Here is a 16144-nt window from a genome sequence, read left to right as displayed (position 1 = left end):
GGAATGTCACTGAATTTAAAGTTTAGATTGAGGATCATAGAATTTTACTGCAAGAAACACACTTTAGGGATAGTGTCAGCCTGTCATTTCACAAATAAGGAAGTATTCCCCAGATACAGTAAAGTGTTCAACTAAACCCATGGACTTTTTAAGTGGTGATGTCAAGACTACTTCTATATTCATTGAGGGTCTTTCCACACTTCTGTATTTCTTTCACAGTATATTTTTCACCTTCATGAAATCACATGAAAAGTTGATACCAAATACTGTCTATAGATATGTATTTCAGTACTTGTTATTAGCACAAGTTATCATAGAGGAAACCAATGAATGACTTTATAGTGACTTGCATGTTGAGCATGCAGTAAATATTGTGCTACAGAGCATAAAATTCAAAATGTTACCAGATGTATAGGAAATCATTGGGTGTAGTTAAAATTAACCATGAGAACCCAAATAAATAATAATGAGATATATGTGATTTCACATGAAGGTATGAAGACTGATAAGCAAGTGAAAATACAAGTCATGATACGGGAGGCAGGAAAACAAAACAAACTTAGAAGATAACCTCGTGTAGGGATACAGGTGGACCCATTGCAGCAATGAGATGTACAAGTTGAAAAACGAACCTTACAACTTTGGTGGTGGGGGGAGGATCGAGTGGGGGGGTGGGGCGGGAGTATGGGAAGGGATGAGAAGGGGAAACAAAGAGGAGGCAACAATGCTTGATAAGAAATATACTCATTACCTTGCCCATGTAATTGTAACTCCTCTGTACGGTATTCCCACAATAAAAAAAATTTTTTTAAAGATAACCTAGTGATTTTTTTTGGTGGGATCTGTCAGAGAAAGAAAGGCTTTAAATCTGACTAAGTTTGATGAACAAGAATTTAACAAAGCAATGTGGGATTTATGAGAAAACAACCGAACAATATTTATGTTAAAAGAGAAACATTGCTCAAATAATACCCTAAGACACAAATGGAAAATAAATGTTTACAAACTTCTCTAAGTCATAGTTCTGTAAATGCTGCATAAAATCATCAAACTGACAAGCACAGCTTAGGATAAATCAGCAGACAAGACAAGGAAGGAAAAGTGATAAAGTTCTACTGGTACAGTTCTGACATTTACAGAAGATGGAATAACTTGGAACTTAAAACAAGAAATTCAGAACCAAAATACTTGGACTCAACTACAAGTTAGTTCTGCCATTTACTTCTTATATTTGTTAGAGTAGCCCAAGATAAAATTTGAAAATAGACCCAAAAATATGTTGTGGCTCAAAACAAGAGAGGGTTTATCACTTAAGAAACAATCCAAATTTTCTTTTTTTATTTTATTTATGTATTTATTTATTTTTATTGTGAGAATACTGTACAGAGGAGTTACAATTACATGGGCAAGATAACGAGTACATTTCTTATCAAGCATTGTTGCCTCCTCTTTATTTCCCCTTCCCATCCTCCCCCCTCCCCCCATCAATCCTCCCCCCACTCCCCACTAAAGTTGTAAAGTTCATTTTTCGACATAATGACTTGTACATCTCATTGTTGCAATGGGCCCACCTGTATCCCTAGTTAAACGATTTGTTTTTTCCCTTCCCCTCCACAAATTATACCAACATCAAATACAATCCAAATTTTCTTGGCAAGAGATTCCTGAAGAAGAGATCCTGACATGCAGCTAGTTCTATTATGTCAACTAGGGTTAGGGTTAGTTTCTTAAACTTCCCTGGGCATACACAATCCCCATGTTTACAATATTGGAATAATAAAATAATTCATATAAAAAACTTAGACATATAGGAAAATGCACTGAGCCAATTGTTAGTAGTAGTGTCCTTATTACTCCAAGCTAGCTATTTTTGAAGTTCTGTGTAATATTGATAGCTCCATAGAGATGCAGAAATATATCTTCTCTATAATGTTTCCTAAATACAGTGGCTCTTAAACATCTGGGGTCATGAGGATCCTCTGAAGATCATTGGGGTCCACTTGATGTTTCTGATTTGAAAACTACTCTTTGAGAACCACCATCCTGGGATAAGAAAGAAACACAGGAGGCTTAACCTGTGAAGACTGAAAAAAAATTCAAATGGGTAAGCTGTCCAAAAATGAATCATGACCACCCCCTTCTCTCTTCCCTTGCTTCTCTCACTAGTCTTGTGATTTTCTTGTCTTAGTCCAGCTTATTCTCTTTACAGAGACTGTGGAATCAAAGCACATTATCTTATCTCTTCCTCCTCTCCCTTGAGACTCTACTTGAGAAAGGAAATCTGCCTCTTCAGTGATACTCTAAGTAACATTTATTTGCTATTTTTCCAAACGTGTGAGCATATATCCATACTATAATTAACAATCTACTTTCCTGTCCTGCTATTGTATATTGGAAAAACTGTTCCAATACTCATTTTACATATGCTTACAGAACGTAAACTCACCTTTGATACTTGCTTAATATCAACAGTAAGGACACTACAGTGGACTTCAAAGGATAAATTTTGAACAGTCTAGTCCCACTGCTTAAAAAACAAAGTCTAAATTATTTAAGCCTCAAGCAGCAAAATAGTGCCCAGTATAAACTTAGCAAGCAGATGTGGCATTTTGCCAGCACTTATTTCAGAAAGTATAGGTAGGGCTTATTTGCGCTAGTTAGACTCTGTCCTTGACACTCCCTATTTCTATTCGAACCTGCTCATTGTTACTGCTTTCTCCCTAAAGATAGTTAAATCTGTAATTGTTCCTTTGGTGACTCAGCATCTGTATTTATCATCCCCACACCCTCACCACCTGCAATTTCCTGTAAATGTTTCTTTGTGCTGCCTATATTGGTGCATTTATTAATTAGCAAATACTGAGTGTGTCTCAGTAATATCATGCTTGCCGTTCTAACACAGTCTCTCCTGGACATATCTCCTCTTCCATTGTCATCTACAGAATGGAGACAATAATTCAAACCCCCACATCATCCTGACAGATGGCTAGTCCTAGCACATACAGGCATCTCCTTATCTGACTAAACAATGGTTTTGGAAAAGGAAAATTTCTAAAGGAAAAGCCATAAAACAGAAAAATATGCCAAATGGTTCGCTAGAGAAGAACAGTGGTACCAGCATCTGATGTATGTTGGAGTTTTCATGTTTGGTCAGACAGGAGTATTCATAATGAAAGGAACAAAGAGAGGATTTTCCAAGTCTGTGGACACAAACTAGAAAATCTGTGTCACAGATGCACAGTTTTGCTTAGGATCAGCTCTTCCGTATGATTGTAAAGGGAACTGGAGTTTGTAGCCGATGCCACATTTGGGTGAGATAACCAAAGACTACCAGAACAAAAAGTTACTGAAGAATTGATCTAAGTAAGATTCCTGATCCCCACAAGACTTTAATGGAGGCATTAAAGTCTTAAATATTAAACCTTTTATGGAACTTGTATGACTGGGGATATTCCTAAGATTCCCATGGATAATTTGCTCTCTAAGGATAGATTCGTGAGGAAAACCTACAGAAACATAAGGAAGCACTCCAGTGTGTTCCATATAAGTCAGATGCAGCGAGACAGAAACTGAATTTGATCATTTGAAGGAACTAGAACAAGTATAAAGGACTGTAAAAGTACATATATTATTAAATAATAAAGAACAAACTCATAAAACAAGGATAGACCATTACTAGACAAAATAACATTAATTTGGAAAAATTAGAGAGACCTATTAAAATATAAACAATATCATCTCTTTAAATGTGTAAAACATTCCATAGATGTTTAGAAGGAGATTACACAGTTGAAGAAGTTCTTATCTAAATCAATGGGTCTTCACTGTGTCCATCTTTAAAAGATTCACTCCCCAAGAGGATTTTTTTACATGCCCTTTCCAAACGTAAATCTCTGGGTGTACGTTTTAGAAATTTACATTGATAGCCACTACCCTCCTTGAATCTTCAATGTATTATTATGTTTCATGCAATGGTCCTCATTATAATATTTGCTCTACTCCTAAAGTATAAGAACCTCTTTCATTCACATTTCCCTGGCATATCTCATACAGTGATTTACAAACACAAAAAGTAAGTATGACCTATTTACCCAGCTTTCTCTAAATATAGGACATTACCTTAACCTCCAAAGAATCTGTAACAGCTTATATTATACAGTCACCCTTAAATCTCATTAAATATTACCCTTTCCTCTGTGAGTGTAAAGAGAAGGAATCAAAGAAGGTGCAATGTGTATATCTGGAGGGAAAGTGCTGTTACTCTGACTCAATGCTCTCTAAACACTTAGATTTGAGGTGTGATTTATAATGAAGGACAAATAATGCAATTGGTGGCTAGGGTGATAATACATTTTTATATTAAATCTGTTCAAGCCAATTTGTAGTTTGAGACTCTTACAGCCACTTGATTAGGTTTCCTCCGTTTGCTGATCCACACTGGGACACATTTCATCATGTTCATAAGCCAGAATGAAACTGTCTCTGGCCTTTACCAATCAGGTGGATGAAAGCCCTGTTGCACATAATGGAATCGTGAAATTGCAATTCACTTCCCGAGATACATCTCCTGCCTCTGTGCCTCCAAGGGTTGCTTAGTCTCTCCTCCCTGACCTCCTTGTCTTGTCAGTGAATGTCTCTGCTCCTGGCTTTCTCCACCTTCTGTTTGTCTTCACAGATTTCAGCAGACAAGTATACCCATAAAGCTGTCATAACAGCAATTTCAGGTACACTTCAGAAAGAAACAACAATAACAATAGTAGCCAGGACATTTTAACTAGAATCGGTCCTTACAGTCTCTCTTTTCCCCCGACACCATATATAACATGTTGCTATATAAAGTGTAAGCCAGACTTCAATTTTACAAAATTATATACAAGACACTGAGCATAAGGAAAAGGAAGAAACTATTTTTTAAAAAATTGATCTTACCCTGAGTTTACCAAATCTTCCTAGTTTTCACTTTCTCATGTAAAAATTAGGGATATTTCCAGTATAATACAAATTCAGTGATATGTTAATCAAAATTCAGTGATATGTTGCAATGGGGGCTGGGAAGGTGGCTCAGTGGCAGAGCGCTTGTCTCTCATGCATGAGGCACCACATAAGCAGAAAAAGCCAGAAGTGGTGCTGTGGCTCAAGTGGTAGAGTGCTAACCTTGAGCTGAAAAGCCAAGGGACAGCGCCCAGGCCCAGAGTTCAAGCCCCATGACCAGAAAAAAAAAAGTTGCAATGTAGGTTATGCATGAAAAAGTTGGCAACTGCCCACAACCTGCCTCTTAACAATTCCCATTGTGGTGAGCTGGCACAGTATAATCAGTGTACCCTACTCTGCTCAGAGTATGTTAGCAAAATGGCATAGACTAGGTGGTTTAAAAAACAAATTTATTTCAGCATGGTTCTGAAAAGACATCTGAATTCAGGATGCTCTAGTATGACTTCCAGATGGCTTCCTCTCATTGCACTATCACTGAGGAGAGGGGAGGAGAAGAAGCTGGCTGGTGTCTCTTCCTGTTAAGGATACTAATAACATCAAGAGGACACCATTTCTATGATTTTATCTAAATTTTATCTAAATCTAATTATAACTCAAATTCTCCATCTACAAATACCATCCCATTTGGACTAAAGCTTCAACCCTGAAAGTTCTGGATGGACGCATTCATTTTATAACAAAATGTGGGCCATCTCCCATCTGATACGGTGGTAAGTATTAGGTAATTTTATGCTGAAACTAGAAATCAACTTGTTCAGTTTGTGGCCAACTACACCTGTGGTACATCTCCCAACTGAAATTGTGATAAGTGTTAGATAATTTTATACTATAACTAGAAGTTTACTCAGGAAAACAAATTTGAAATGAATCTGAAAACCTTCCTTAAATTGTATTTTCAAGTTGGATGTAGTGGTTTAAATCTGTAACTGTATCTATTTGGGAGGCGGGGATTAGGAGATTAAGATTTGAGGCCAGGCCCTCCCCCACCAAAAAAATAAATGTTTTCCAAGACTCCATCTCAACCAACAGTTGGGCACAGTAGAATGTACTTTTATCTCAGCAATATAGGAAAACAAAAATAGGAGGATCAAAGTCCAGACTGGCCCAGAAGTAAAGCATGACACTCTCTTGAAAATATCCAATACAAAAGGAGCTGGTAGAGTGGCTCAAGTAACAAAGGGCCTGCCGAGAAAGCATACCACCTTTAGTTCAAACCAAGGTACTGCTAAGAAACAAACTTTAAAAAATCAAAATTTCTTTTGTAGTATCACTGTCCTAGAATGAAGAGTTTAGACCATTAATGTCATTTGTTAGTGGGAGCTGATGATATGCTCCTTCCCTACAGATTCAGAGTAAACAATAAAGAAACAATTGTATCAGCCATGTGTAGACTAACTTCAGTTTGCATTGAAGAAACTCCCTGTCTTTGATTTCTATAACACAAATGTATTGTAATGAAACAGGGCTAAACTAGGTTTGTTTTCTCATCTCACCAGAAAGGCATAATAGGTCGAAGTAGAAGGGACCGTTCTTGAAAATAAGGTCTGTCAATGTAAATAGTTAATAAGTGGTCCAATTGAAATATGTGTGCGCCTAACTGAAAATGGTGTCTTGCAACAGGTGAACATGTGAGGCTGCAGAAGCACACATATGAAGTCCAGGAAAGCCAGTTTACCCAGAAACCACCAGAAACTAGTAAGGTAAGTGGAAGGATTTCCATACAGATTTCAGCAAGAGCTTGGCACAGTCGGCATTTTGATTTTGGATGCCTTGCCTCCAGAACTGTAAGATGACAGACTGTGTGGTACATTTAGCACCTGGGAAAGGATTGTATGAGGACCAAATATCTGAGGGGCTAAAGTAAACCACAGATTTCCTGCCTTATATTGAGAGATAACTCTATCAAAAGAAAAGAAGTCAATACTAAGACAAATGGGTATGGTTCAGAGTTCATGTGTGAACTCTTGGGTGTTGCCTCTTAGGAAGGAGTGTTTTCAGGTCTGAATGGCAATTCTCTGTACAGTAAATTGTTCAGTGGCATTGACACCTTCTCACTAAAATCTCTCAGTTCCTGGACATAGCAGTTTTGTGAAATGTTGCTTATGATATGATAGAACATGCTCATTATTCTTACCATACTCAAGCACTTATTTAGCTGGTATTCTTGGTGACTGTGGGAGAGATAGGAAGTTACCTTTGGTTTAGCTATACACACATAATAACCTATCAGCCAACCACTATCCCCTGCATGACAGCTCTCCATCTGGGCATACATAGTGCCCTATCTCTAACTACAAGACACACCTTGAGAAGCCAGTTAAACAAGTGTCTCTCCCTAGCTCTCCTTCCATTCCTATGACATCACTATACCTATCTTGAGATTTCATGCTGACTTAGGCCCAACTCCTTCTCTCCCTTGTTTGACAAAGAGACAAATAGATTAGAAATCCCGTCAGATGCCACATATACATTAACTAAACTCTACATAACTTGAACCAGCCTCAGACAAAAGTGAATGTCTCCTAAATGGTTTAAAGAAATTGGAAAAAGGCAAAAGAATTTGCCACTGCTAAAAAAGCTACTTATTTACATCTTTGTCCCTAACTGCCATACATTGCCTTAGAAGATAACAAAATAAGGAGCTCATAAACTGAGTAGCATGAACTGAATGTGTTCACCCAAAATTCACATATTAAATTCCTAATCCCCAAACGTAATGGTAAAGGTAGAGCCTTCAGGAGATTTTTAGATTTGGGTAAGGTCATATGAGAAGCCCATAGCATGAGTGCTGTCTTTGTAAAAGGAGACTAGAATTCCTTTTTTCTCTGCCATACAACAATAAGGCAACCCTATACAAGTCAGGAGGAAGATTCTCTCCAGAATACAACCATGCTGGCACTCTTACCTTAGACAGTCCAGCTTCTAAAACTGAGACATAATAACCTGCTTTTTAAGCTACCACAGTCTGTGATTTTTTTTCTAGTAGCTTGAGCTGTCCCTGATAGATTATTTTTATATGTAACCAACTTACTAAAACCTATTTGTAATCTAAGAAATAGCAGAATAAGAGAGTGGAACAGACTTATATAGAAGTTTATGTGGTTTTGTATGGATGGTAGGTATCTTAGATAGATTTCCATCTCTCTCACAAATTACCAGAGAAATTTCACTTAGAAGAAGAAAAGGTTTGTATTGTCTCATGGCTTTGGATGTTTGGATCCATGGTTGGTTGACTGTTTATGGTTGAGAGCAAGGAATGGAACAAATCTAATCTCTTCATGAAACTAGGGAAGAAGAGAGACAGACAGACAGATAGGCAGAGAAAGAGAGACAGAGAGAAGGGTGATGAAGTCTCAGCATTCCTTTAAAACCTGTCACCAATGACCTTACTTACTTCCACTAGGCTCCACCTTTCAAATATCCTGCAACCTCCCAACCATCCACAAACTGGTGACTGAGTCTCTAAAGTATGAGCCTCTGTACTTAGAACTAAATCATAAAGTGAGATGGATGATCTAATAACACAGCATCAGGATAGTAAACTGCTGTTCTGATCAGGAGTCAATACTCTGTACTCCGTGGTCATAAAGACACAAAGACTGTGAGAGGCTAAGAAAGAACAAGAACAAGGACAAGAAGGAGATAAAGAAATCGTGAATGCATCACAGGTTTTCCTTCTGAAGTCTCTTCTTGTATTGTTCAGCACAACTTTGTCACTCCCCTCCAGAATAGACAGAACCAACCCAGGTATTTTATGACCAAGTTGGCTGGATGAAGGCAGCCAGACACAGATACCCAAGGTCTTTTCAACGTTGGATTGGTGACCATAAATCTATCTCACTTCTGCGAGTACATGTGAGCATGCAGAAAAGATGGGGTCAGAAAACAGGAATTTAAAGAGCTTCTATTCAGGTTTAAATTCAGTTCTTTATCCTAACCTAGTTTTATTTCGAGAAGTTTGAAGAATCAAAATTACTGTTTGTGTCATATTGCTGAGTCCCATTCAAACCATTTGATTATGTAGCTGGGTGTCTGATTCATAATCATTTATCACTTTAATAGGAAAGGCCCAAAGAGGGAGAAAAACCCATGCTTGTTAGGATTTATTTTATTTATTGAAAGAGGTTCTAGCCCCTTGGTCCCAGAAATTGTCTCTTTAGCTCACTCTCCTAAGTCATATTTAATTTACTTCAGGAGCAATACGTATTTTGTGTCACATAGTCTATTTAGCAGAGTCTGCTTGTTTTATTACCCAAGACTATTTCCTTCTGTGATATATCCTCACTCACAAAATCTGAAGGACTCTTCTTGCTGTAGAGTGTTTGCTTTGCAATCTTTCTTGCTTTCATAATAAATTGTTTTATAAATAGAATACACCTAAGATGTTCCTTTTAAAGGAATTGTTATGTTTATATCCAAATACAAACGCAAAATTAATTGTATGTTTACTTGTTATATTGAAAAGACTATCACTCAAGTTTTCCAAACATGTGGCTTCACTGAGTTTTCCTTACATACTTTGTCATAGATATTACACAGTTAAGTTGGTGTATAATGGAAGGTATAATCTTTGTTTCCCAAGATTCTCCCTACCTTTTAGAACCTCAAATTCTTGTTGGACATGGGTTTAGCCTGAGGTAGCCTTCCCCAGTGAGTTACATATACAACTTAATGAAGAAATATGTAGAATAAGTACAAAAGCAATAACAAACTAGATTCATTTTCCAAACAGACCAACTATGGGAATTATGCAGATTCCATCTGGAGAGGGTTTTTATACCTTTAATATCTTTTTAATTTGCAAATATATATATACACATAGGTATATATCTATATCTATATATCTATACTATATATTTATATATACTTATAGCATACAAATGATGAGATTTGGAGACTTGTAGAATGCTTAAATGTAGTTAGTCAGGTTTACTTTACATACTTTGGGAGGCTTGGGATTTGAGTTTAAAATCTCTCCCCACAATGTTCAACACAATACACTAGGATTATTTACAGTCACCTTTTTGTACAATAGATCTCTTGAACATATTCCTCTTATCTAACTGAAATTTAGTCCTGTGACCCAGCCCACCCATAGCTCATTCTCATAATCACTATTCTGCTCTCCACTTTTATGCATTCAACTATTTTTTAACATAAAAAGATCATATAGTATGTGGCTTGGTGCCCCTAACTTATTTCTCTTACCAGTGTGTTCCACAAGTTCTTCCATATTATTGTTACAAATAAGGAGTTCCACTTCTTTTCTTAAGGTTGAATTGTGTTCTCTTGTGTAAAGATACCACATTTTTATGCAATCATCCATTGATAGGCACTTAGAGGTCGATTCTGTAACTTGGCTGTTTTGCATAATACTAATTGCAATTATCTTTTTTAATCCACAAGAGACCTGTGACCAGCTAGAGAAAAAGTATATAAAAAATAAATCCTTCTTTCAATTAATCAGGGAAAGATTGTTGAAAAAGATTATCTACAGCTTCTATGAAATATTGCCCACTCCATTCAGATGAAAACTATTTGGTAAGATGCATGTTCAAATAAATGGAATCCAACTGAATTTGAAATGTTTAGACTAAGAATAGCTGTTGGAGATGTATGTAGGCAACAGAGTATATGTTCTCTAAATGGCAGGAAATGAAAAACCTCAGGTCTTGTCTATAGTAACTTACCTGGATTACTAACGCTATATCCTGTCAAGACAGAATTAAGTCCATAGATGATTAAATTTGCTTTCTACAACTGGAAGGCTTGCAAAGTCAGGGTCTAAAAGAACTAAAAAAAATTAAAGGAATATACTAGATCTAAATGTAAGTTATTACTTAAATGTTCATTTTTGCCAATTTCTGTCAATTGAATGTTATCACTCCTATAATGATCTTTAAAGTTGACAAGACATAAATAGTGTAAAAAAAATGTGTTTATCAAATTTAAAGGATTAAGGGAGAAAAGATCAAAACCTATGTACATATGACCAGATAAGATAATGTTAAGCTAAATGAACCCCAAGATAGGGACACAAGTGGTTTTTTTCTTTCTTGCTATAGTTCCTAAAGTATTTATAATGAGCCATGTGATTTTTTTTGTTTCTTTGTATGTTCCTCCCCCTGTTTTCACTGTATTTGATGTTGGTGCCCTGAATCTTGTATATACACTTCTCTAGCTTAGGGAGGGGAAGGGAAAAAACAAAATGCTTAAATAGGGATACAGGTTGACCCACTGTAACAATGAGAGGTACAAGACACTATGTTGAGAAATGAGCTTTACAATTTAGGTGGGGGGGGGAGGCCCGGGGAAGGGGGAGAACCTAGTTCTGGAGGTGGGAGGGAAGGGAGGGTAGGGGAAAAACAAAAGAGGAGGTCACAATGCTTGATAGAAAATGTCTCATTACCTTGCTCATGTAACCCCTCTGTACAGTATTTTTACAATAAAAAACATATTAAAAAAAGGAATAAGGGAATCAGCTTTGAAACTATAATTGTAATATAAAGCAAATTCTAATGATAAAATCTCAAGAACAAATATTCTTTTCATGCTTGTTTTGTTTAAAAAAGCCATGCCCTAGTCACTGGGCATCAGAAAGACTCTTAAGGACAGACATGTTCTTGTCAGGAAAATCCCGCCATGTTCCTCCTTGAGCCAGTAAATACTCACCCCAGGCTGAATGTCCACAATCTAAAGGGCTATGTGGAAGCAGGTAACATTCTCCTGTCTTCTTTTGTTCTCTCTCAGCAGGGCAAAGTAGAGCAAAGAAACTGCTCCTTGACTTCTCTGAGTTCCAAAAGAATGAAGAATTGATTACAGCAGAAAAGGGTGAGAAAGAGGTGGCCTGGGTTGGATACATTCCTTGTGAAAGGCAAAATGTACCAGACAACAAAGGAAATGATTTTAATCAGGCTCTTGCTTTGGGAAGAGAGTATTCATTAATTAGAAAGTCTCAGAGGAGGAAGGAAGGAGGGGGAAAAGAAGAGAGAAGAGAGAGAGAGAGAGATAATGGGGATTTTATATAAGAAGGGAGTGACCGAGTTGGGATGCAGGTATCTCAGCATATGTGAAGGTAAGATGGATGTAGTTATTAACACAAGGGACAGGTGGATGGTAGGAGAGATTTCCCAGAACTCAAGCTCAATATTGTCATCATAACTAGATCCCTACAAAGCCAGATTTTTCACAACTGTTTGTGTATCTAAGTATCAATGTCCTGATCAGTGTCTGGAATACAGTCGAATATTTGGTTTTCACTTTTTGTTCTTCTATTGTTCTTTCCTTCCCTTTAATTTTTCTTACTATACAATTATGTCTACTTGAAATAGACTTAGCACAAAAATACATACAAAACACAGACTCATGCAAAATTGATGCATTCAGAATTAACGGTGTATGTCCTTTTATAAAAAAATAATGCTGGCCTTTAATCTGAGACTCTGTCCTTTACTGTTTGTCTAAGAAAATACTACATTATTTATGAAATGATGGTGATATATTGTACAGTTTTGTGTCCTTTTTTAAGATAAATAAATGAGTACACATGAGTTTAATCTAATTTCTGTTCATCAATTTGGACAACAATAAAAAATATTGTGAAAAGTAATGTACTAGAGGGGCAAATCTTAAAAGTCTCTCAAAGCTCTCTTCCTTTCCTGTTCCCTAATTATGCAACTATTCTAAAAGAATTAACATGCCATCTCATTAACACCTCAGTGTGGAAAAGTTTTCCCATCAGCTTCCAGCTGGGATGACCTGAGGCAGATAGAGATCACAGAATGTTGTACAGGGGAAGGGAGGAAAAGGGGTCACCTCTAGAGGAGGTACAATACTCCTAATGACCTGGGTTGGCATAGCACTATTATCCAGAGGTCACATTTAGGTACCAAATACCGATTAGCAACAGCTGAATAATTTTAATCATTTGTTCCTATCTACACAAACACACACAAACACAAACACAAAATTGAAATCCCTGTCCAGGGCTGGGAAGGTGGCTCAGTGGTAGAACGCTTGCCTTGCATGCATGAGGCCCTGGGTTCGATTCCTCAGCACCACCTAAGCAGAAAAAGCCAGAAGTGGTGCTGTGGCTCAAGTGGTAGAGTGCTAGCCTTGAGCTGAAGAGCTGAGGGACAGCGCCCAGGCCCAGAGTTCAGGCCCCACGACTGGAAAAAAAAAAAAAAAAAGATAAGAAATCCCTGTCCAGAAAAATCAGTTAGGGCAGATTTGTCAGATCTGGAGTTTAGTCATCAACAATATGGATCAAATGACCACAGCTAGACTCTGACAGGATGAGTCCTCTCATCAGTTGTGCCTCCAGACCTGTGGAGGTCAGGGATGTTCTTGGTGGTGAAGAGACAAGCCATAGTATTTCACATAGGTGAGAGCCCATCCTTGTGTAGAAAACACTAAAAAGGAGTATAGTGGAATGCATAGTTAAAATACTCCCTTTCATACGAACAACTCAGACTTCATAAAGATCTAGAAAAGAAAACTAAGGAATGCCAAAGGAAATAAAAAAGGAAACCTACCTAATTATAGCACATAGCTTGATCATTAGAACCATTGAGAAAAGTGGTTCATAGATCTATAGATGTATGAATTAGTATTTTACACATTGGGAACCAAATTATTTCTATAACCTAGAGTGGATATTTTAAATAAAGATGATTAAAGTTATAGGGAAGAAGAAAAAAAACTAACAGAAATGAACCAGTGATTTCAAAATCACAACCAAGTGGCAGATATTTTGGGTACCTGATTACTATCTATTATTCAAGTCATGAATTCATTAAATCTTTCCAGTGGATGAAAAAAGGAGTTAAAATCAAAATGTAGGAAATTCTGAGGCTAGGTTAAGAAAGAAAGATCAAGTATCTGAATGGAATGGGGAAATTGGACACAGTTTAAGGATTTCTTAATAACTCTCAAACCCTGAGCTTACTAGAAAGAATATGTAATTTTTTAAAAAGCAATATAATATTATAGCACTATCTTAATGTTCTAATAACATTCACTAAATGCCCAAGATAAACCTGAGTAACTATGTGTGTTTTTCCCCCATAGAGAACTAATGTATTCCAGTAGAAACTTTTCTAGAAAACATAAGAGGGAAAGCAGGAAAATACAAGGGAAGGGGTAACACTACTCGAAAAGAAATGTACTCATTGCCTTATTTATGTAACTGTACCCCCTCTGCACATCACCTTTACAATAAATAAAAATAAATAAATAAAAAGAAAACATAAGTGAATAAAACACAGCTAGTGCTGATATTAATCCTTTCCTCTTGTTTATCCTCTGAAAGATAATGTACTCCTGAGCTGGTTGAACTGAGTAGATCTCAGAATCTGCAGCCATGATTATCATCTCTTTAAACAAGTGTTAGAGTCACTGAAGCCATCATTCAGATATAGGAAGATGGCTTCTTAGAGCACTCCAACATGACATGCCACACACATCAAAGCCAAAAGAGACATTACATTAAGAATTACTTTCCCTTCCCTCCAAAAACACAAGTTCAAATATGTGACCAACTTGGTCCTACAGGAAAAAAAATGTAGATGCAAGAATGGAGAGACATAATATGAGAAATCTAAGGCATAAGAACCAGGGTATTAGGGCATTTCTAATTGTATCATCATCTTCTTTGCCCAGTATTGCATTTGCAGCACATGTGTTTCCAGAGGAATTACCTTTTGTGTTTACCATTAGATATTTCGACATGCATTATCTCATTTATCTCTCAGATGAGCCTGTGATCCTATTATATTTATTCTAAAATTAGGTTTGTGTTAGCAACAAATCATAAACCATACTTAATGAGCACTAGAGATAACTCACTTCAAACTATATTCGCTGAACATAAATATCTGCATTTCTAGCATCTTTATTTGTTTTGGGAATTAAGTCTCCAAAGCAAGAATTTGAATGCAATGGCCAGAATAAATATCAGGCAATTTCCTGAGTTACATGAGTAGCTGATATCAATAAAACTATCAGAAATTCACATATTAGAAATGCATGTAATTATCAGTAACTTCCTATTTCCATTTCTTCCTTCTATGATATAATTAAAATACTTATTTGAATCTATTTAAACTTACTACATCTGAACAGAAATCCCTGTTTCCAAATTAAATCATATTTATTAACCCCTAGGTTAATATTTATTAACCACTAAGGTGTGTGTGTATGTATTGCCATCTGATAACTATTTCATATAGGCATTGTCATATAGGAAACAATTGAATATATATATGTGTATGTGTGTGTGTGTGTGTGTGTGTGTGTGTGTGTAGAGAGAGAGAGAAAGAAAGAAAAATAAAATCCTCTAAAAATCACATTAGACAATATTCAATTAAGAAAGGTAATATCTTCAGGTAGATATATTGCCATCTCAAATTAAACTATAGCTGTTATGAAAGAAGAAGAGAACGGATGATGACTGTCATTTACACAAAAACAATCTGCTATGGCATAGTACACATAACTTCCAAAACAGCATATACGCACCATGTAGTAGACTGTATCTAAATAATCTTAAATGGACAAGGGAATAAGGGTTGTAAAGCTACATTGATGAGAATAGAGCACATTGATGAGAATTGATAACTTGTAAAGCTTCATCTTCAACCGAACATTGCAACTTTGTCCAGAAAAGATGTTTGTAATTCTCATAAACATCCCAACAATATGGAATAAAAACTTTGTCAGAAAATCACATGGTTCTGGTAGTAAGAGTTTGCTGTCATTCTATTCTGTCCCATTGGCCTTTGTGTCTGATTTTGTATAAGTACTATGCTCTTTTTATTATTATGACTCTAAACTGTAACTTGAAGTCCATATTGTGATACCCTCCAGCATTTCTCTTTTTGCTCAGAATTACTTGTGCTATTTGGGATCTTTTATGTTTCCATATGAATTTTAGAATTGATTTTTCCATTTCAGTCAAAAAAGACATTATAATTTGATAGGTATTTCATTGAATCTGCAGATTACTTTCAGTAGCATAGCCATTTCATAATATTAATTCTAATAATATACAAACTAGGAGATCTTTATCTCCTAGTGTCTTCTTCAAATTATTTCTTCAGGGTTTCATTGTAGAGCTGTTTCATTACAGAGATCTTTTACCTCTTTGGTTAAG

The 16144-nt window shown here is 36.4% G+C and overlaps 1 pseudogene; it reads left to right on the top strand.

The window, feature by feature from the left end:
* Positions 1 to 4470: 4470 nt before the first annotated feature.
* The window catches only part of LOC105983572, a 113877-nt pseudogene continuing 102203 nt past the window's right edge, over positions 4471 to 16144 (top strand).

This window comes from Dipodomys ordii, unplaced genomic scaffold (genome assembly GCF_000151885.1).
Source record: "Dipodomys ordii isolate 6190 unplaced genomic scaffold, Dord_2.0 Scaffold20, whole genome shotgun sequence".
Lineage (NCBI taxonomy): Eukaryota > Metazoa > Chordata > Mammalia > Rodentia > Heteromyidae > Dipodomys > Dipodomys ordii.
Note: the sequence above shows the minus strand (reverse complement) of the source record. Positions and strands in the feature narration are given on the sequence as shown.